This window comes from Meles meles, chromosome 6 (assembly GCF_922984935.1).
Source record: "Meles meles chromosome 6, mMelMel3.1 paternal haplotype, whole genome shotgun sequence".
NCBI lineage: Eukaryota > Metazoa > Chordata > Mammalia > Carnivora > Mustelidae > Meles > Meles meles.
Window position 1 is genome coordinate 99,368,315 of NC_060071.1, and position 23,653 is coordinate 99,391,967.

Here is a 23,653-nt window from a genome sequence, read left to right on the forward strand (position 1 = left end):
AGTATTACTCTTTATATTTCTTACCACAAAATGAAATATTCTCAATAAACTGATCCTCTAAAAAGAGAAAAGAAAAAGGTCACTGAAGGGGACATTTATATGATCTTTGATACTTTCAAAATGTTGTATATTACATAAGCAAAATTACACATACAAATTTAATGCGGGTACTCTAGAGGTCATTTTATTTACTGTGTATTTTTTTAACCCACCAAAAGAACATCTGTTTTCTAAAAGTGTTATTTTGGAACTATATTCATCCTGGAAGATTTAAAGTTATCATTTCATTCTGTATTCTTTTCCTATTGTTGTGGTAACTAATTGCCACAAATTGAGTGGCTTGAAGCAACAGGCATTTGTTATTTTATAGTTCTAGAGGTCAGAAGTCTGAAACCTGCTACATTTTCTTCTGGGGGGAAAAACATGTCCTTGCCATTTCTGGTTTTTAGAAGTTACCTGCATTCTTTGGCTTGTGGCCTTGAATAACTCTGGCCTTGGCTTCCGTTTTCTTACCACATACCTTCTATTGCATTGCTCTGGGCCCACCCAGATAATCCAGAACATTCTTCTCATTTCAGGATGCTTAATTTAATCACATCTCCAAAGTCTCTTTTGCCATGTAAGGTAACATCTCAGATATTCCCGGGATCAAGACATGGATGGACATCTTTGGGGAATGGTATACATCCTACCTCACATTGGCTTTCTGATCTGTAGTAAGCGCCTTTTTTTTTTTTTTTTTTTTAATGCACTGATGTTTTAGGTGAGACATAGTTTAAAAGGACCTGGATTTTGTATTAAGAAGCTTATAACATGGAAAGGAGAGACAATTCAGAGATCATTAAGTATTATTACATATCCAGGAGAAACGTTTAGAAGTTCAAAAGAATTACCTTGCACTGGTCAACCTACAACCAGAATGTTTACAACTTAGTTCTAGGAATCACATTAGGGTATAAAGAGTAGTATATTCAGATTAAAGAAATTAAAATGGTTATAGAAATTGAAAAAAATCAAATGAGACAAAATTACATTTGATCTTAGCCAAAAAGCCGAGAAGCGATTGAGACAAAATTATAAGAACTGGGAATATTTAATTCACAAAGGGACTATGGCAACTGTAAACATCTGAGGATATGACATTTGAAAGTGGCAGTGTTCTCTGTTACTGCTAAAACCATTAGAACCAATACAGTATATTATAGGAAGACATACTATCTTCATCTGTTTGGACTGCCATAACAAAATACCAAAGACTGGGAAGCTTATTAACAACAGAAATCTATTTCTCATGTTTCTGGAGGCTAGAAGTCCAGGATCAGGGTGTCAGCACGGTCTGGTGAGGGCCCTCTTCTTGGTCACAGACCTCTTATTGTACCTTCACATGTGGAAAGGAAGGGGGTTCGGTGGGGTTTCTTGTATAAGAACATTAAACCCGTTCCTGAGGGTTCCACCTTCATGACCTAAATACCTCCCAAAGACCTCACCTCCTAATACCACCACATTGGGAATTAAGATTTCGACATATGACTTTTGAAGGGAAAGAAGCATTCAGATCAGCGCATAATTTAACTCAAAATAAGAAACATATTCCAAAGCCATCTGAAAGAGTTATAGATTTCTTCAAGAAGGAAATTATGAAATGAAACAGGACAACTATTTAATATAGAAAAGCTTTGACCATCATAAATGTGTTTGAATTAGACTTTGAGTTTTTGTTTTCTTTCCTTTTTAAAGATTTTATTTATTTGAGAGAGAGAGAGAGAGAGCACACAGGAGACAGGGAGCGAGAGAAGCAGGGAACCTGACATGAGGCTCAATCCCAGGACCCTGAGATCATGACCTAAGCTCAGAAGCTTAACTGACTGAGCCATTCAGGCAGGCCTTGAGTTTTTGTTTTCTAAGACCTCCAGTTATTCAATTCAGGGAAGTCCTAGAGGAAGTTGCACAGGGATTTATATGGAAAGACAAGAAGGATTTAGACATCTTTAACTTAGGAAAGGATATATCAAGTTGAATGAAAAGCATGAGCCAGAACAGAACCAGGAGTCTGAGTTAAATCTATAAATTCTCCTGTCAGAGCACTCCATTTGAGCTGAAGGTGTGTGCACTGTAGTGTTCAGGCATGTCTGAAAATGTCTGAAGAACTACCAGAACTAAGTCAGCTAAGTGTCTGTTGTTCATTCATCTGAGAGATCAAGAAATCTCCTGGAGAGGGAAGAAAAACATAGATGTTCAGACATAAACAAGACAATTAAAAAAACAGATAGGAATTTTTCCTTCAGCTACCTCTCTTGGAATTTGGGTCACATCAATTGAAGGGACTCTAGTTTTTGTTTTATTTTATTTGTTTGTTTATTTGTTTGTGTATTAAGTAGAGGTTTGAGGAGGATAAAGTTCCTTTCCTCTTGTTCTGTATTTCTGGGTGAGGGACATTAACTGACGTAAACTTTTTGGCCCCTTTCCCATCTCTCTCATCATCCTGTTTAGTTGTGAGGGGTAGAGGGCAAGAAGAGTGGTTTCCACTGGTGAGTTGTATGAAGAATTAAATGAAGAAAGGAAGCCTAGTCTCTTCTTTCATTTCCTTCTCCTTATCTTTGTCCTCCCTCAGAAGTCATGCTTTGAGTTCTGTCGCCTACACCAAATGTTTACAGAGACACATCCCCATATGAGGAGGCCTGTGGTCCACTGACGCTGCCAGTGACAGGCTGAGTAGTTCTCAATTCTGAGGGCCAGGATAGTAAGAAGTTTCTTGTTTGCATAGGTTTAAGAGCCAATGTCTCTGGTTTCAGCTTCATCAGTAATAAAAGTATATTTTGAGCTCCCTTTCAGTCTTATTTTCATCATCTCAATCGTTTCTGAATTTAAGAGCATGGAAAGGGGAACTATTTATCATGTCCCTTCAAACACCAATAGTGATTTAAGCTAAAGCAGTATGGATATGTGACAGTTAATTTAATGTCTTGGCCAACTTGTAAGGTGCTAGTAATATTGCTCAAATAATCTTTCTCATTTTGTTCTTACCTGGAAATAAACAAATGAAATGGTACTTGCTACCTCCCTTGATGTTGTTTTGGAATTATTGAGATTTTTAAGTATTTTTAAAGCCTACTCATAAAATTGTGTGCATAATATTTTATGGAAAGTTAATCCAGTAAACAATGTCAATGTCTTCAAATGTAGAATGGATAAATAGCAGTAGAAGTGAATAAATCTTAGTTACATTCAAAAAGCCTGGATGAATCTCAAAAATACAATGTTAAGATAAGGAAGTTAGACACTGAGGGTAAATACAGTATGTTTCAATTTACAAAAAAATATATATCAAAACTAAGGTATATTTTCTACAAATGTATATGTAGATATTAAGATGATAAAGAAAACCAAGGAAATTATTACCATAAAATCCAGAATAACTACTCCAGAGGCAAATGAAAATACTTCAGGTGGGAAGGGACATATGGGAATCTAAGGTTGTGGCAATGCTTTTATTCTTGACTTCAGTGATAGTTACATGATGGTATGTCTTTGGTGCTTTTGCCCCACAATTGAGATCCTCTGTTTGTTCTCTCCTTCACTTAACTTTTATTCCCCTTAAATTCTACTAGCCTATTCAACCAAACTTACCAGGAATTATATTTTTCATTGCCTTTGTAACAAAGATAAGTTCACCTCCACAATCTTTTCCCTATTTTTCTAGTAAACCTTATTTCTTCCTTTGTAATAGAAGCATACAGTGAGGAGCAGGAACATTAATGTCTTAGTGCTTTCAGTTTTATTTCTGTACCCACGTTTCCTTCTCCTCTCACATCCCTTTCTGGCTTCATTCTGTATGCCTTCCTTTCAACCCTGGTTCATTTATTCCAGGACTTTCCTCCTAGAGTCCTGGAGTACCATTTAAAACAGAAACTATATTTTAAAATGAAAATAGCTTATTTTAGGAATTATGCAGTTTAAGTATGAGAAAAAGAGAAAATGATTTTATAAGCCCTTAAGACTAAAATCAAATTCTCTATTGCATAAGAGGAACACAAATAAAAGATCTCAGTAGCAAGAGAATAACTAGGAAAAGCAGAGATGATAATAAAATTCTACAATATATTTTTACTTCTTGCATATTTTAAAGACGTTAATATGGCATATGCATTTGGTTATACTATTTTATATCATCATCAATATTAATAAATCCTCATGGCAAAGAGACAAGTTATACAAGTTTTTGTGACTTTAGGATTTGGACTCCAAATGAGAAAGAAGCTGTAGGAGGATTTTCCCAGTGGGTCTTAATTACATCAGTAGGTGAGAATTGCTAGAGAAGTGTGTGTGTGTGTGTGTGTGTGTGTGAGAGAGAGAGAGAGAGAGAGAGAGAAGGAGAGAGAATGTTAAGGAAAGTAAAAAGGAGGGAACACAGCCTTCTATTTGCTGACAATGACTTAATCTATATATCCAGTCCAGATTTCTCTTCTTCTGTTCATACCTATGTATTCAATTACTGATGGAATTTCTTCATGTGATGTCTTCATCTGAGGCCTCTTAAATCCAACATATTCAAAACCTAATTTACCAGTATTAGTCATGAAACCTGTCTCTCTCTTAAATTCCTCATCATTTCTGACATTGTATAACTTTCTCTCTGGTCTATGTCTATAATTTTAGGCATTCAGTTTATTCCCCATCTTGCCACTGGAATGATCTTTCTTTCCCTTTCTTCTTTCCTCCCTTCATCCATCTCTCTTTCTTTTCTTTTCTTTCACAGTAGATACAGAATTTATTACATGGCAGGACAATATTCAATATTGGCAATATTTGGACAATATTTGGACAATAGGGCAAAAATGTTACCTTTCAGAGCGTCAGACACAATGTAGTGTTGTCCCTAGATTACCACCTTCTGCAGCTCAGGGAGACTCCACAGCATCCAGTCTGGGTTCCATGTTTAGGAACATGCTTTTTCCAGTGGCATCGATGACAGGACAGAGTGTCTCACCAGCCTCTAGGTCTGATGCACTCTGGTAAGTAGCCGGTCTGACTGACGATTTGTTTGGTTTGAGATGGTAACTTTGCAATTCATTTTGTTCAATATTACCTACAAAGCCTAGAAGCCACCAGAGAACTAGTTCCAGAAATATAAACCAGTAGATCAATTTCACCATCAAGAGAATATCACATAGGTCCATTCTGTTGGGGGGAGTTGACCCTTCAGGTGTTGGAAAGAATGGGAACCTGAGCTATGAGCTGGTATTTCATTCACTTGCACAACTACCTGGGTGTGCTAGTTGATAGTACCAACATGTCCCCAAATAATGGGTCCAAGAAAAACTCCACCATCATATACCTCATGAGTTGTTGCAGTAGTGTTACCTCTAATTAGATTTTCATCACAGACCCTGGTGAAATTGAGCAAATCCCCAACTTGGGTTGGCAAGTAGAGGGTGCACCCATGTTCATGACAAGACTTTAGATCCTCCAACAGAGTGAAGTCATTGACACTGAAGTATCTGGATGTGAAGTCATCAGCACTGTTCTGTAAGAGCTTGGGAAGGTGACTGGCTGAAATGTGAGTAGGTACATCTTTAATCAGGGTTGCTACCTCCCAGAAGTAGAGAACACAGTCATATCAGACAAAAATCATCTCAACCAAATCAAAATGTAAACGCCAGACACCCTGGTAATGCCTAAAAGTCTAATTAAATATTGGGTTTTCCCAGGGCACCTGGGTAGCTCAGTCAGTTGAGTGTCTGATTCTTGATTTCAGCTCAGTGTCTTGATTTCAATTTCAGTGTCCTGGGATCAAGCCCTGTGCTGGGTCCACACTCAGCTCAGCAGGAGTCTGCTTGTCCCTTTTCATACACTCCTCCCCCTGCTCACATGCTCTTTCTCTCTCTTTAAAATCAATAAATAAAATCTTATAAATAAATAAATAATGTTGAGTTTTCCTTGTAAAAATTTAGTTAGCCTTGTGAAAAGAGCAAAGTTGGCTACTGTTCACAGGGAATGGGGAGAAAGTATAGGTAGGAGATGATATTTTTGAACCATATATCTAATCATTTATTTTTTCTACATTTTTGAGAAGCAACTTATTGCTTATGGATAAATTTTGTTCTCCTTAAAATGCTCAGTAAAGTTCTGAACACTTTCGTTCCTGTTTACATTTCCAGGGTCATCTACCCCATCCTTCCCACCTCCATACTCTCATATAATTTCTAGCTATACTAAACTTTAATTTGTCCAACACTTTATGGTCTCTCACCCCCAAAATTTAAATGTTTGCTCCCCCATCTTCCTCATCTAATTAATCTCTACTAACTCTCAACATTTTACATAAGATGTCATGTCCTCTGAGGAGCTTTTCCTGTCTTCCTAAGTCTAGATTAAATTAATCACTGTATTTGGTATTACATTATGGACAATGTTGACATTTATCAGAACTCTATAATCACAGAAAGCAGAGATACTTGAAAAATAAACCCACTCTTTATATTCTGAGAAATGGCTATCCGCAAAGGACCATCATGCTCTGGGGTATTCCCAGATAACATCTACTGCCACCCTTCCTCCAAGATTCCCTTGTTTACTGGCCTCTATAAAACCCTAAGTCCCCTTCCTTTTCTTTGAGTTGTTCCTCATTCATGAACACTTTCCTCTCTAATAGTCTCAATAAAATCCTCTCCTTATTTATCTGGTGCATATGATCTTTAATAGTATGTACTTCCTCTGTAATATACAGGCCTTGGCATATAACTGAACTGTACTTTTCTATATTGTTTTTTGTTCTTGTTGTTCTTCTACCAGAGAAGTATGTGAAAACAGAAACTGTGTGTCTTTTTCTCTTTTTGTATGTAATCTCTGCAGGGCTTAGTGCAATGTTCATCATCATCACTCTCTTTTATTTAGTATTCTATGAGTTTTATTCTTATCAACTTCTTAAATCTTCCCGACCACAATCTGATATAGACACAAACATAGCTCCCACATTACCGATAGGGAAATGAGATATAATGGAGGCTGAATAAGTTTCACAATGATCTCTCCCCATAGGGGCGATAAATGAAAAGCATCCCTTCAACACTAAGATCACTCCTGTTTATAAGCTCTTATTCACTCACTAATACTGTCTCACCATAAGTTTGCATTTAAAATAAAAATGAATAGGAAGATTCTAGAAAGATGGCAGCTGTTATGATACAGATCTTGAACTTCTCAGGTCTCCACATTAAAAATAAACAAAACACAGCATCTAGATAGCAAAACCCAATAACATCTTCTAAAAATTGTCTTATATATAATGATAAAGCTAATACTTAATTGTGGGATATTCTAACTCTATCATAACTTGTGTCCTTAAAAATCGGAATTCTTGGTGTGGAATAGAGGTACAAATATGATGAAGAAGTTAGGTAAAAAATCTGTAGCCTTGAATTTGAGTTGGAAATATTAGTATAATTCACAGTTTATTTTACTATGTATATATGTATGTATATACATATATATACATTTGTGCATAAACTTTTATATATAACTTGAAGATCTAGAAACATGACCAACCCAATATTCCAAACACCAAAACTATAGTCTTAAAATATCAGTTGTCCTATAAAAGAAACAAAGGCTTTTTGGAATAATGATAGTATCTGGTCTGGAGCAGAAAATGTATAAAAGGACGTAGGATTTATATAAGATCTGACAAATAAGATCTCAAGGAAGCTATAGAAGTTTTTTATGGTTGTGTTAATAGAACTCAGGAGCCAACTTGTAGAGCATCCTACTGGCCAAAGATGGGAGAATTTGCAATTCTGTTGGTATATGCAAAACAATGGATAGATCCCCATCAAATATATTTATAATCTTCAGTTCATATTGATAGTCAAAAAACCGAAATAGGCTAACTACTGTTCAAAGACAGAAAATGAATTTTACTATCTTGAAAACTGTAAATAAAATGAAAAAAAAATCAGTCACTTTTTCTATCTTTCTGTATAAAATTATTCTAGATAACAGCATTACAGGATAAGAATATAAATATTTGCAAGCTCCCATGATTTAATGGATCTAGGCAATAAACATTAAAGACTACTAACATTATAAAAAGAGAAAAATGAGATTGTGTGTCTGAGGATGGAAAAACATAACATAGTCTTGCCAAAGGAAATGAATATGAGCCTAATGAAGTCTGAAATCAGCTTCCAATTTACTGGAAATACAGAGGACCCATGAACATGCAGAGCTATATCATGAGTATGCCATCAGGAAAGCCCAGATCTTGAGAAACTCTATAGGTAATATCTCCTGAATTACACAAGTATAGGTAATCTCCTGAGTTCTATAATAGGTAAAATTAAATGAAAATAAAAATTTATGGGAGGGGTGCCTGTGTGTCTCAGTGGGCTACCTGCCTTCAGCTCAGGTCATGATCTCAGGGTCCTGGGATCGAGCCCCACATCAGGCTCTCTGCTCGGCAGGGAGCCTGCTTCCCCCTCTGTCTCTCTGCCTGCCTCTCTGCCTACTTGTGATTTCTGTCAAATAAATGAATAAAATCTTTAAAAAAAAAATTCATGGAAGCCTAAAAAAGAGATTAAAATTACATACCCAGTTAAAAAAATGGGAAAAACTATAGTGTCTAGATATGCATAATTTGATGAGAGAACTATTAAGAAATGCAGGGAAGAGATCACTAGTTAGTGGCTATTTCAGAGAGAAAGGAGGGGCTGTAACTGGAGCAGATATCAAGGAGGGAGTCCTGGGATAGCCAGCAAAATTCTATTTTTTTTAAATTTTCATTGGTGTTTACAAAGATGGTTACCTTAAGCTAATGAAGCCCTGTGTTTGCTATGTATGTTTTTCCGAATTTGTTTTTGGGTTTTTTTTTAAGATTTTATTTTTATTTATTTATTTGACATAGATAGATCACAAGTAGGCAGAGAGGCAGGCAGAGAGAGAGAGAGAGAGAGAGAGAATCAGGCTCCCCGCTGAGCAGAGAACCCGATGCAGGACTTGATCCCAGGACCCTAATACCACAACCCAAGCCAAAGGCAGAGGCTTAACCCACTGAGCCACCCAGGCATCCCCAGTTTTGTTTTAAGATACAATTTTTAGAAGTATCAAATATAGGAGCTCCTAATTGTCAAGTATGGAACAAAATAAATAAGGGTCATCTTGAATTATAATCCCAGATATAAAATAAATATACATGAATCCAAGCTGACATAAATAAATGATTAGACAAATCCAATAAATGAGGGAGAAAGGATAAATTGCTTTTAGAGACAAATTCCAAATAATATATGTAGATATTGTCCCTACAAGAAAGAGGAGCTAAACTTCCCTCCCTTTGATTTTGGGCTAGACTCACTTCTAACCAAGATTTAAGGAAAGGGAAAAATGGTAACTTTACAGGTTGACATAATAGATAATTGGTTATATCTATATCTTTTACCCCTAGTATGATGCTTTGTGAAGGTCTCTTCTCTGTGGTACTCCCTAAAATCCAATATTTAGGCCTGATCATTAAAAAATATTAGACAAACCCAAATTTAAGGAGAGTCTACAAACCAACGGGCCAACACAATTCAAAAAGACACGTTCATAAAAAAACAAGAAAAACAAAGAATAGAATGTAATAGAAACAGTAATAGTTTGGAGTGACCCAAGGCGACCTAATGCTAAATGCAATGTGGTATCCTAGACTCAGTCTGGGAGTAGATGAAGGACAGTAGTAGGGAAAACAGAAAAAAATCTAAATAAAGACAGTCTAGTTAATAGTATCACAATAATATTTATTTCTTAAATTGAATAAATATACTATGATTACAAAAGGTGTTAATATGGAATAAGAAAGAAGGTATACAGGATTTTGTACTATCTTTGTAACTTTGTTTTATCTCTAAAATTGTTCAAAAATATCAGGCTCTCCGCTCAGCAGGGAGCCTGTTTCCCACCCCGCCCTCACTGCCTGCCTCTCTGCCTACTTGTGATCTGTCTGTTAAATAAATAAATAAAATCTTTAAAAAAAAAAAACAATAAATAAAAAATAAAATAGAATTGTTCAAAAATGAAAATTGTTCAAAATCAAAAGTTAAATGACAGTTTTGACAGAACAAAAAAGAATGTAAAGTGTTTTTGGTTCAAAATAAAAACTTATTTTTAAAAAATATATCCTTCCCTCACTTTTGACATCTATTAATTTATTCCATTATTCAATTAATCTTTAAAATTTTACTATGTACATATCAAACATTTACATTCTTCCTAATTCCTCATATGAATTTTTCACTGATTTCTTTAAATCTCCATTTTGCTATTTCTTTCTGTCATTGCTTCTTAAAACTTCTGATATCGATTTCCTTCAGATCCTCTACTGATCTTACCAAATTTCAACACTGTTGCTGTAAGTGCACTGTTCGATCACTTGACCACTAACATCTTAATACCCACACATATGTACAGGCACACACGCACACACAAACACACTCTTTTTAACTCAGACCATTATAGGCTAAATAAAGCAGGAGGTCCTCTTCAGGATTTTTAAAGACAACAGAATCTGGATCTGAAATACCTTTGAATCATATGCATAAATATATTTCCTAACCCGCACACAAAGCAACCCATTCTTTCTTCTCATATAGCTTGTGTTCTTCGGCAACATTTCACTAATTGCATTTTATGTTTATCTTAAATATATAAGGTTCTTTCCTCTTTTGATACTAACTTGCATGGCTTTAAAAATGTGAACAGTGAAGAAAAGTTTGTAAAACTCATAAAAGCCCTAGGGTGAGTGGTAAGCATCTGCCTCAGGCTGAGGTCATGACCTCAGGGTCCTGGGATGGAGCCCTGCATTGGGCTCCTTGGTCGGCAGGGAGCCTGCTTCTCCCTCTCCCTCTGGTTGCTGCTCCACTTGTTTGTGCTTGTGCTTTCTCTCTCTGTCAAATAAATAAATAAAATCTTAAAAAACTTGTAAAAGCCCAGAAAAAGAAATAAAATAAAAACAAGTTAGATACTTAGGAATGCATTGTATTCCTATTTGAAGTTCTTGGGGTTCCCCAAATATTCATTTTTCTGGTAATTTATTTCATGCTAAAATGTTTTTGGGCCAACAGAGTACTTTGCAAAGAACTAATGAGTTATATAGTATTTTATAAATTAAAATTGAGGGATACTACTGAATCTTATATTTCTCACAGTTATTATGTGATTTATAGTATTTAATGACACAGCATAATATTATACATTTATTTATCACAAGTTTCTATGTGAATACACAAACTGACATTTTAAAAAGTCACATAAGAGCACTTACAATTTTAAAACATATATATTATTCTTAATATGAAATATATTATTACTAAATTATACATCATTATGGGATCCACTAGCTAAAAAATCCATAAGATGATATCCAATTATTCTTTACAATTAAAATTTTTTAGAACCAAGAAGCTATAACAGTTTTTTAAATAACATTTGTGGAATTTCAGCGCTCCAGAGTTGCAGGTTTAATATTTTATTAATGAGTTTGCTGAACATGATTTTATATTCCAAATGCATCTATGCTAAAATACAGCTATTTGTTAAACCAGCAGTTTATTGTAACTGAAAGAAACTTAAACATGCTGGAAATTGTGTGGGAGGTTTTTTAGTATTATTATTTTTAAATATTTTTTATTTATATTTATATGTGTGTATATATATTTATATTTACTATTATTAATCTTTTATAAGCATGGCCACAGATATAAAATTCAATTTCTGTATTGGGAAAAAAAAAAACATTTTCTAGAGGTAAAAGTCTTAATGGACAAGTCTTGTTCAGACAGGTTAACTTGACTCTAACTATACTATAGACTGAGTATAATCAAAGTATCATCTAGCAACAGCAGTGACTGAAGATAAGATTAAAATTGGAAATATCAAATTTGGTCTTTTGTTTATGGTATAACTTTTGTAAATTATATGAAGAATAATTTATCCAAATTCTATAGAAATCTAAGCAAAATAACTGGATGCTCCAAACAATTGCCAGAATTTTTACTCTTTCTATTACTGCATGACCAGTCACAGAACATGATAAGATTCCTCAAATAGGAGGTCTACGATGAGGCAAGAAAATGTTCTGCTTCCTAGAATAGCTGATAATATTACCTGTAGTTCACACAGACACACAGACATACACAAAATACAGTTTACCAAGTGTGATGTTAACATTTTAAGGAAGTAGAAGAGAAAAGGATACTTTGTTGTTATTTTCTAAAACCATGTATCATGCATTCAATTTAAAACCTAGTAGAATACTTCATTCATTTGATATAATCATACCCCTATATCTGAAAGACTTAAATACTGTTTAATACATTGTTAGTATTGGAGATATTATGTTAACATGTAATTTATATATTATTCTTGAGTGGCACAGGAGAGTAACAAATGAGAACTAACAAATTCCTAAATTTAGGATCTCAAAATTATATGAGTTGTTTAAATTATTTCGTATTAACAAGAGAAACAGAAATAGTAAGAAAGCATTTATAAAAATAAATTTATTTAAATTAGACATAAATTAGACTTATTACATAGCTAATAGTTTTTCAATGGCTTCTGTGGAATAAAAACATAGATTTCTTGTAAAATCAATAGTAAGGCACATTGAAAAGCTATAATCGCATTAAAAGAAAACCACTGAATATTAAATGCCAACTACATGCAAACGTTCCCTGAAGACAAACATTAAACACTTAGAAACATAAGTTACAGATTATTTATCTTTATAAGTAGCATCAGTAATACCACTTTTTCTTTCATTTTCTCTTCTTAAATCACACTACGTCTTAATTCATGATTCTACCTCACTTCCTGTTGTCCTATTTCCATTCTATTTACCAGTATAATCCTAAAGGCATTTTAGGTTGTGACTCTTGAATTAAACCTTTATAAAAGTCGATTATTTACTCAGATGATTTTCCCTAAGGTAACTTAACATCAATCTTTTGTATAAGAGAATATTCAAATTATAATTACTTTTAAATATGCATTCTGAATCCCAGTCTTATTCCCAATAAATAGACAGCAAAAACGACATGTAATATTACTGGTGAATGACCACTCAGGGCCAAGAAGAAAATAATCTCTTCCAATTCTATAGAATTTTGCAATTTAAAACTATTTTCCTGTACATCTTCCTTTAAATGAACAGATGATAATGTGTTTGGATCATTTTTTAAAAATATTCTTTAATGCTTGGCATGGTGCCTTTCACAGAGTAGATACCCAATAAGTATTTGTTACATAATATGTAAAAGAAATGACCCATTCCCTGGTTTGTAATAGCAGAAAAATGTTTTAGGTTTAGATAATCAGCTTCGATTATTTCTGAAAGCACTTACCATGTTTGTAACTTCTTCATCATCACCAGTAGAACAGAGTAACATTTACAAATGGTTGGAAGAAAAAGATTGTAAAGATATTATTTGCAGAAAAGTATATATATCTTTCCAGTTCTTGAACAGTAAATTTTCATTGTAAAAACACTTTTAAAGAAAAAAAAATGTGATTCTAGAAATTGCTTTGAGGAAGAGTTATATAGGAATCTGATACTTGAGGTTAATTGGCTAGTTAAGTGTCTTCAAATGTGTCAGCTTTCAATGTATTTAACAGCCAATTACATCTAAAATAAATGCATCAACTCTAGGCTGATAGAACTGGATCACTTTATTGAAGGATTGAAAACAGATTTGAGCAAGTACTTCAAGAAAACAAGGAAAGAGTCATTTGAATAGAAGTCCCAGAACTAATCACTTTAGTTCTATCCTTAAATTTCCTATTTACAAAAGGGTTGTAATGTAAATATCTTTGTCTTTTTAAGTTCTTTATTTTACTAAAAATTATCCTGAATGATTGAAACCAAATTTCATAGGAAAAACAAAACAAACAAATGAACAAAAAAACAAAACAAAACAACCCCCCCCCCAGAAGATCCCATCTTGATGGGATCCAAAGGGAGACAAACCATAAGAGACTCTTAATCACATGAAACAAACTGAGGTTTGCTGGGAAGTGTGGGGGTAGAGATAGGGTGGTTGGGTTATGGACATTGGGGAGGGTATGTGCTATGGTGATTGCTGTGAAATGTGCAAGCCTGATAATTCACAGACTGTACCCTGGGGCAAATAATATGTTATATGTTAATAAAAACAAACAAAAAACAAGACCGTGTAAGCATGTTTGCTTACTTTGACAAGGATTAATCTTTGGAAGTTTAGTCAGATTTGTTCTTAATCTTGGCTGTATAGTAGAATCTCCTGGGGAGATTACCAAAAAAAAAAAAAAAAAAAAATTGAATGTCTGGGTCTCATTCAGGAGATTCAGATTGGACTGATCAGAGGGCATCCTGGGCATTGGAATTTTCTCTGTTTCAGTTTGAGTGTGCAGTCAATTTTAAAACCCACTGTTCTAGCTCATGATCTTCAAAATTCCATTTAATACCCCAGTTTATCTTTTCTTGCTTGCAGGTAGAAACAAAAAGATGCTTTCTTTGCTGCAGATTCCATGGAATAGAAGATACATAGTTTTACGGCCAGAATGATCCAGGGAAAGATTGTTTAAACCTAATGTTAGCAATGTTGGATTCTATTTATACTTTCTTGACTGCCCCCATTTCTTTTAACCTCTTGAGAGACAGAAGAAAGGAGAGACAGAGATCTTTTCATCCTGCCATTTCTAAATAACCCTGGTTCTTATCTTGAGTATAGTTATAGTCTTTGGTCTCATGTTATCATTATTTCCTCACGCAAAGCAACCATATCCACAAAAAGCAAATGTTCTTTCTTTCTTGCTCCAACCATTATATTGCTGAACTTTCGACAGCTTGTATCACAGCTGTCACTGTATCTAACCTCAAATATGCTTTCTACAAGCTTCTACTGCATTTGTTGAAGAAGAAAATTTTTACTCTATCCTTCAAATCTCTTCTAGCTGGTCTAAGAAGTAAATCAACATGAGTCAGACTAACAGGAGAAAAAAACAAAGTTGGACTTTGTTTAACCAAAGTTTACATGCACACAGGAGCCCCATAATGAAATTGAAACCCAAAGGAATGACCGAAGTGGGCAGTTTTTATATTTTTTAGGCAGAGACAATGAACCTGAGAGGAATCAATGGGACAAAGAAAACCCATGTTTGGTAGCTTTGGTTCGTAAGGAATTCTAAGCAGAATTTGGGCTGGGCGGTAAATTAGTGAAAAGTAACAAGGTTTATTTATACAACCTTCTCAGTTCTACATTCTCTGCCTCTGGTAATAAGGATATCACTTTACCTCCTGGTACCAAAGAGCTTCCTTTCACAAAAGAGATTTTATATCCTGTTTCCAAGGGGACAGAGGAGGATCTCAGTGTCCTTCTTGCACAGGCTGTCTTAAGTAGCTTTTATTTAAAATAATCAATATGCCAAAGTGACACATTTTGCAGGTGGTGGGGAGCAATGCCTTTGGCCCCTATCAACTGAAAAAAAAAAAACACACACACACTTAAAGCACTGCAAAACACTCTCACTCACTGAGAAATAGGAGTCCCTGATGATTACAGAGAATAAAAATTCTCAAACAAATCCAAGACATTTTATCCCCATGCCTGGTACCCCTCAGGACATGATTAGCAGCCCCATGACCAATTTTCAGACTTTAACAATAGTTAAAACAACACAAGTTGAACTATCCCTTTGTCAAGATGACAGGATCCTATTTTAATTTTGTAACTCACTTTTACCTGGAAGAATGGAATCTAATAAGGTTATTCAGGCTGAAGTGAGGCATCATTCTGGAGCAGTGATTCTCAAGTGAGATCCCCAACCAGAAATATTGATGTCATCAGAGAACTTGCTAGAAATCCTAACACTCAGGCCTAGAAAAAACACTTATTGTATTAGAATCTCTGGGAGTATGGCCCAGGATTCTATATTTTAACAGGTACTCTAGGTGGTTCTGGTGTATGTGAAACTTTTAGGAGCACCCTTCTAAAGGGAAGATGGTCTCCTGGTAGCTGGAATAAATTAAATCCAACCCATGTCAAGGAGTAAGAGAAAAGATTCAGGTGAATATTCATTTGTCCCCTTGAAACTTTCAAGAGTTGTAAAGTCTAAAAAGGGAACATTTACCCAATGTAAGGGAAAACAAATCAATAATACAGTGATTACATGGTTAAATCACAGTTTGTTATAGTCTAAGGGAGTATTTAATGATGTTACATGGAAAGTAAAATGGCATTCATGTTTCTGTAGCATGGGAGGATTCTTAAGAGGTTAAAACCAATGTGGAATTTAATCTTTCCATCAAGAGGAATTGAGATATAATACAACTCCATCATTACACAAAAGCCGCTGGCCAGGGGCACAAACATGTCTGAGAGAGACAGAAAACAGAATAGCACAGTGCTAGCTTAGTGGATAACATTTCCAGGATATAAGTTACTGAGAGAAGGTATTTTTGGAGTGCCCAGGAGGAAAGAAAGACTATGAATTCTATGAAACTAAAACCACAGATAACTCAAGCTCAAGGAATGTAGTCAACAAAGACCTTGTATTTATGTCCATCCCTCTGCCCCCCGCCCCCAAATCTCTAGCAGTTCCTTTCTTTATGCATGGTTATAGAAACATCTTAGTCTAAAATTTTGAATTTGGCAAAAGGACTGTATATTCCCTGCTGAAAGGATGGAGTGAGATATTGTAAGATAATTAGTCACATCTGCCCATTAGTCATGTCTGTCCATTAAAAGAAAGGGACAGAAGACATTGTGCAATGGCGAGTGTAAGCCTCCATATGCAGCCAATTACAAAGATGCTGTTATTAAAAGGTTTCTACAGGAGAAGCCTGGTGTTTCCAACAGAATGAGTGTGAAGAGCAGCTGCTTCTAGCAGCAGAAGTTCGGAAGGAAGTTAACATGCAGTTTTCAGCCTCATTGTGTCTCCTATCATGTCAGAATCAGACATATGTCATAAGGCCCCACTCCTTTTGCTTAAATTCCTGGGATGGTTGGACCTTGAATTAGTCCAGCAACTCTGCAACACTTAAAATCAAGATGTGAGTATCATCTTTAATTCTGGGTGCCCAGTTGCAAGAGGAGATGAGGTCTTTCTTTAAAGCTACTTTCAAAGTTTTTTTATTTTCCATTTGTGTTCTATGTTGGATATTTACAGCCATAAATGCCTCCTTCTTCCTAGGTCTTCTTCTCTAGAGCTATCAGAGGAAACTGATATTTATAGTCGTTTTTGTCACCATAGTGACTGACTGCCGTACTACTTTATCTCCCAATACTTTGCCCTCCATGTATATGCTATCTCAAGCACCACCAGTGATAATCTCAGTAATAATGGTCTCACTATGCGGCAGGGCTTACAAATGTGCCATTATCTGTCAGATAGAAAGTTACTGGCGTGCTTTTCAGAGTAGGCTATCAGAATCTCCTTCTGAGAGGTTGTCCTGGAGCTATTCTTGCTCCCCAACACTGTGTCAGTCAGGACCACGGCAGAGGTCCTGCGGACTTGATGCAATATTCATAAATTTGATAAACTTACTCACCTCCTACTAGTCTTTTGCTGTGCCAAACACAATCAGAAGCTGGGGGGGGGGTAGACAGCTAGTTAATGCAGTCCACTGATGCCTCTGAGTCACAGAGTGAAGGATGAATCTGGAGAAGAAAGTGAGATATCCAGTACACCTTCTATTATCTGAGCTCTAAACATAGTATTTGATTTCAGTTTTCTTCCTTGATAAGAAAATCAAAACGATGTTCATTATAAAACATCTAATACAGGTGCTGACATTTGTTTTTCTTTTTCTTTTTCATCCAAGTACAGAAAACAACATAGCAATCCCCATACTGCTATCCTTAGAAAGGCCTGCTTGTCAGATTGGCCCTTGGCTGTGGTCTAGAAGCTTAGCTGGGGAAAATTTTCTCATGGTGACATAAAATTTTGCTAAATGACAAGAGTGGCTCATTATGCCTAAACTATAAAATGCAATTTATGCTGAGCATCCCCCCCCCTTTTTTTTCTTTTTTAGAGAGGGAGGGAGAAGGGACAGAAGGAGAAGGAGAAAGAGATCCTTAAGCAGGCTCCATACCCAGAGTGTAGCCTGATGCAGGGCTCCATCTCACAACCCTGAGATCAAGAGTCTGACGCTTAACCAACTGAGCACCCAGGTGCCCCAGAGTCTCTGCTTTCTTTCTGGGAGTCTGGAATTTCAGTGATTATGTCAATCATGTGACCAACTCCCAATAAAATTCCTGGACTACTAAGCTCAAGAAAGCCTCCCTTGTAGACAAGACTATGTATGTGTTTTCACAACTAATTGATGGAAGAATTAAACTCAACCCGTGGGACTCTACTGGAAGAGGACTCTAGTATGATTGTGCCTGGTTTCCTCTGGACTTCACCCCATGCATCTTTTCCCTTTGCTGATTTACCTTTGAATCCTGTCACTGTGATAAACCACAGTCATGAAGAATAAATCTATCTATCATCTATCGATCTAATTATCTATAAACACATACACTGTGTCCTGTAAGTCCTCCAAGTGAGTCATTGAATTTGGGGGTGGTCTTTGGGAACACCAACACAATACTAAATGCTGATGTTAGAAAAGCATAGATAGAAATTGTACTCATTCATTCATTCATTCATTCATTTAAACCCTTTGAGTGGGGCACCTGGTTGGCTCAGTGGGTTAAGCCTCTGCCTTCAGGTCAGGTCATAATCTCAGGGTCCTGGGATCAGGCCCCCCATCAGGCTCTCTGCTCAGCAGGGAGCCTGCTTCCTCCTCTCTCTCTGCCTGCCTCTCTGCCTACTTGTGATCTCTGTCAAATAAATAAATACAATCTTAAAAAACATAAACCTTTTGAGTGATTTCTGTAAGATGGGCATTCTATGTGTTTAGAAAATGTCTTTAAAATTTAAGCAATTTTCAAAATCTGTAGTTTAGCTATTTTAACATTTTAAATGTCATTTTCATGTAGACATAAAACTTCTTTGTTTTATATTGCCATTATGATATATTGCTATTCCAAACAATCAAACAATGTAAAAAAAAATCTAGTATTTGAATAAAATGTCATAGTATATCAATAACATTACTTCTCTGGAAGATACAGAGCATGAGATCAGAGCAACATTTTTCTTGTACTGAAATTTCTCCGAGTGCTGAAATAAATACTAGGAAATAAGTATTAGTGTACATGCTTTCAGATCAAAGTAATAATGGTAATCTTTGTGATGCTAAATCTAAACCTATTTTGGCTTATGATTAACAAATTTGAGAGATAACTTTATTTAGCTTATTTGTCATAAGTGTAATGTCTTTGACTGAATATATGCTTATTAAAAATTGAACTCAAATAACCTTATTGCTTATTCATGATTATCAAATGTCCTACTTAATTTTTCTCCCTTTAACTTATTTTAAAATCTTTACATATTGACTGAACAATTTTAAGTAACAGTTTTAGATTTTGAGGTTTGTATTGTTTTAATTTCAGCAACATCTGTGTAACGATAGAAATCTGAGGAATCCCAATGCTTTTTAATCAACGTTTTCACGCATATTGTAAAAGCCTGTAATTGAGAGTTTTCAACCTCTTATAAACAACAATGTGGACAAAAGCATTTTTAGAGTAAGAGAACAAAAATACAAAACTAAACAAAATTAACCGTGACCTCTTAAAAACTAAAAGGTGTCTTACAATTATTTCTTTTCACTCTGAATCTGACAACTAAATAGTTTTATGCATAGAAAAGAAACAAATGTTGGATATATTAAAAAGATATCTATTTTAATAAGGTATAGCTTTTGGGGAATGGATATATTTCTTTTTAACTGACCATGAATGTTAGTGGTGTGTTGTATTAAAACAGATTAGTTGTTGACCTTCAAGAAGATGTGATTTTTATAAAAGACAAAGCCCATACAGTCATAGTAAAACATGGTGACTATTGGCCTTTTTATTTATAGAGAGTGACTCTAGGGACAGAAAGAGAAAATTGGCTTAAAAATCTTTACATCACAATAAAAGGAACCAAGCTCAATGGTAATATCTATATGAGATATATATATATATATATTTTTTTTCCCAACAAGATTACTGAGTCTTTCATCTTTTATCCCTTTTATCTTTAGAAATAATAATAATACATTTTTGGAAAACAACATTTGTGGAAGGAATTACTTTTCACTGTGGAGTAAGAACAGTGATATTTTATAATGAAAACGTTGGGGAAATAAGAGAAAGAGATGTTATGGTTATGGCACTTAATTCATATATAGTCCACCATTTTTCATTAATATCTTTTCTCCTGAAATTTCATTTAAAGCAAAACAGAGGCTTCTTTTTAAAAAAAATTCTATTTAATTAGTGTCAGTTAAGAAAAAAATCTATAATATAAGAGTAGTAGAAAGAATTCATGCAGAGGAAATCAAAAGATACTTCACTGTCCATATGGGGAATATAAACAAATGGATTAGGTCTAGCTGTGACCACAGATGTTTTCTAGCTGGAAGCATATGGTTAGTTTTAACTTAGAACATACATAAAAGAGCTTCCCTCTCTAAAACCTCAGCAGTGATCTCATTTTATTTTCAGAATAGTTTTTTACAAGTAATGTGAATCTAAAATTAATAGTGGCACATATATATGATAAATCTAATTAAATGAAAAATTGCTACATTTTTATCTGGGAGAGGAAATGTCATGCATTACACTGTAGCTGTCTTCTGGTAAATATCACAACTCAATTTGATGGCTTGACTCATGTCCTAAATTATCAAAACGAATCAACTCAATCATCCAAGGAATTCTGTTACTAAAATTTCTTTATGCTTTTACTTTAGATACATTTTTTTGAAATTATAATGAATATATTTCTAGGAAAACAAATATAAAACCAGCATCTTGGTTTAGAAATGGCTATGTGGATGACTATTAGATAAAAAATAGAGTGTCTGGTAGCTAAACTAGGCAAAAAAATTTTATCATAGTCTATCTTATTTTCTGGTGAATCACTTTACTTTTGTAATAGATGCAATCAAGTTTTAGATTTATCACAGCTTTTTCTTGGATTACTTCTTTCTTAATACAGAATTCAATGAGTCATTTGCTTAGGTAGAAAGAAAATCAATACTGCAAATAAATTCATTTTTTCCACAAAAATTCCCAAGAGAAATTATTCTATGATCCAATAAATTTATTATTGAAGAAATATATTCTATTACCTAGTCTAAATACGTACTTAGTCATTTTATCCCACATACTTAATTATATTGCAATCCTATCTTAACAGTGTAAATCATTTTCTTTCTTCTTTGCAGAGCAGAATTTTAAGTTTTCCTGCATTGTAATTTTTTATGTATCCTTCCAATTAGGATTAAAAATATTAAGATAAATATTCCCCTCTGTAACCAAAATTATAAAATTCAACACATAAAGATATTCATGATTTGCAGCCTTATTACATTCTGACAGACAATCTTTAAATCAGTTCTATTGAGCCTGGTGTTTCTGAAAACATTGTAACTGACAGAAGTTGGCTACATAAATTAGGTAACTGCTATTTTGACAAAGAAGGACCACTAACCTGCATAAAGAAAAATATAGTTAGAAGCAAGAATACGTCTCCAGCAAGATTCGGAGTAGAAAACTGCTTATAGACCACCTTATAATGTCATTATCATTTTCCTCTTGACAAATTTAACCAGAGAGAGTTTACCAGATTTCTGTATGATGAACTATTGTTACAACCTTGGTTATGATTTTTCATGATACAGGTGCTTAGCAAACACTCTCTGGTTGTAATTTTGCTTCCCTTGTAGAGATCCTTAAAAGTGAAGGAATAGGCTGGCAATGTTATGTGAAGTTTTTGTCCACTTGGTAGTTATACTTAGCAGCGTACGCTAATACAATTTAAGAATAAAAATCAGTCTTTCGGATTTAATTTGGCATGTTGCTGTCACAAAGCCCATTTACTTCTAGGTGTATCGATAAAATCAATTTTGTAACCTGAACGTTTAGAGACTAGATACTAGATGTGTGAGGATCACAGGAAAATACTAAAACTTTTGTTAAATCATGTTTGAAATAGCAGGATGGCTTCCTACTTTATAACTTGTGATACATTCACTTTTCAACAGATTTAGCGCCTGTGTTCAAGGCAATAGTCTAGATACCAGAAACATAAAAACGGACAGGCAGACATGAACACAACCACAGTTAGTAATATGCTTCAAAGCAGGTTTTTTTTTTAATTGAGATAAAATTGACATACAGCATTGTATAAGCTCAAGGTGTACAGTGTATTGATTTGATATACATAGATTGCAAAATGATTACCACAGTAGGATTATCTAACACTTCTGTCATGTCATATAATTAACATTTCTTTTTTGTGGTAAGAACAGTTAAGATTAGTTCATTAGCAACTTCACAATACAGTATTTACAATTGTGTTTACAATACAGTATTATTGACAGTTTTCACTAGTGTTGTAGATTAGATCTCCAGATGTATTCATCTACTAGTTGCAAATTTGTGCCCTTGAACATCTACCCAATTTCCCTACCTGGCCATACCTAGTACCCATCATACTAGTTTCTATTTCTACAAGTTCCACATAACTCTATTTCTACATAGATTGGACAAATAAGTGATACCGTACAGCATTTGTATTTCTCTGCTTGACTTATCTTTCTTAGCATAATGTCCTCAAGTTCCATCCATGTTGTTGTAAATGACAGAATTTCCTTCTTTCTGATAGCTAAATAATACCTCATTCTCTTGAGATATATATATCTCAATATATATATATATATATCTCAAGAGAATGAGGTATTATTTAGCTATCAGAAAGAAGGAAGAAAATTATATATGTATATATATATACATATACAATTATATATGTATATGTATATATATATACATATATAATTTTCTTCATCCATTTATCTGTTTCCGTATCTTGGCTATGATAAATGCTAAGACAAGTATGGGGGTGGAGAAAAATTTTCAATATGTTATTTTCATTTCCTTTTAATATATACCCAGACATGGAATTGCTGGATCATATGGTGGTTCTGTTTTTTAATTCTTTTTGAGAAACCTTCATACTGTTTTCCCTGGTGGTTATACCCATTTACAGTCTACTAACAGTGCAGAAGAGTTCCCCTTTCTCCACATCTTTGTCAGCACTTATTATCTCTTGTTTTCTTAATGATAGCCATCCTAACATGTGTGAGGTGATACCTTATTGTTCCATTTGCATTTCCTGATGATTGGTGATGTTGTGCATCTTTTCATGTACCTGTTGGCTATTTGGATGACTTCCTTTAAAAAATAAAAAAGCCTGTTTATTTCCTCTGCCCATTTTTAATCATATTGTTTGTGGGTTTTTGAGGGAGGGGTTGGCATTGAGTTGTATGTACACTTTATATATTTTGAATATATTAATCCCTTATCTGATATATGGTTTGCAAAAATTTTCTCCCAGTCTATATATTGTCCTTCATTGTGCTGATTGTGTCTTTTGATGTCCAGAAGCTTTTTAGTTTGACACAGCTCCACTTGTTGAGTTTTGCTTTTATTGCTTGAACTCTTGATATTATATTTAAGAAATTATTGCCAAGGCCAGC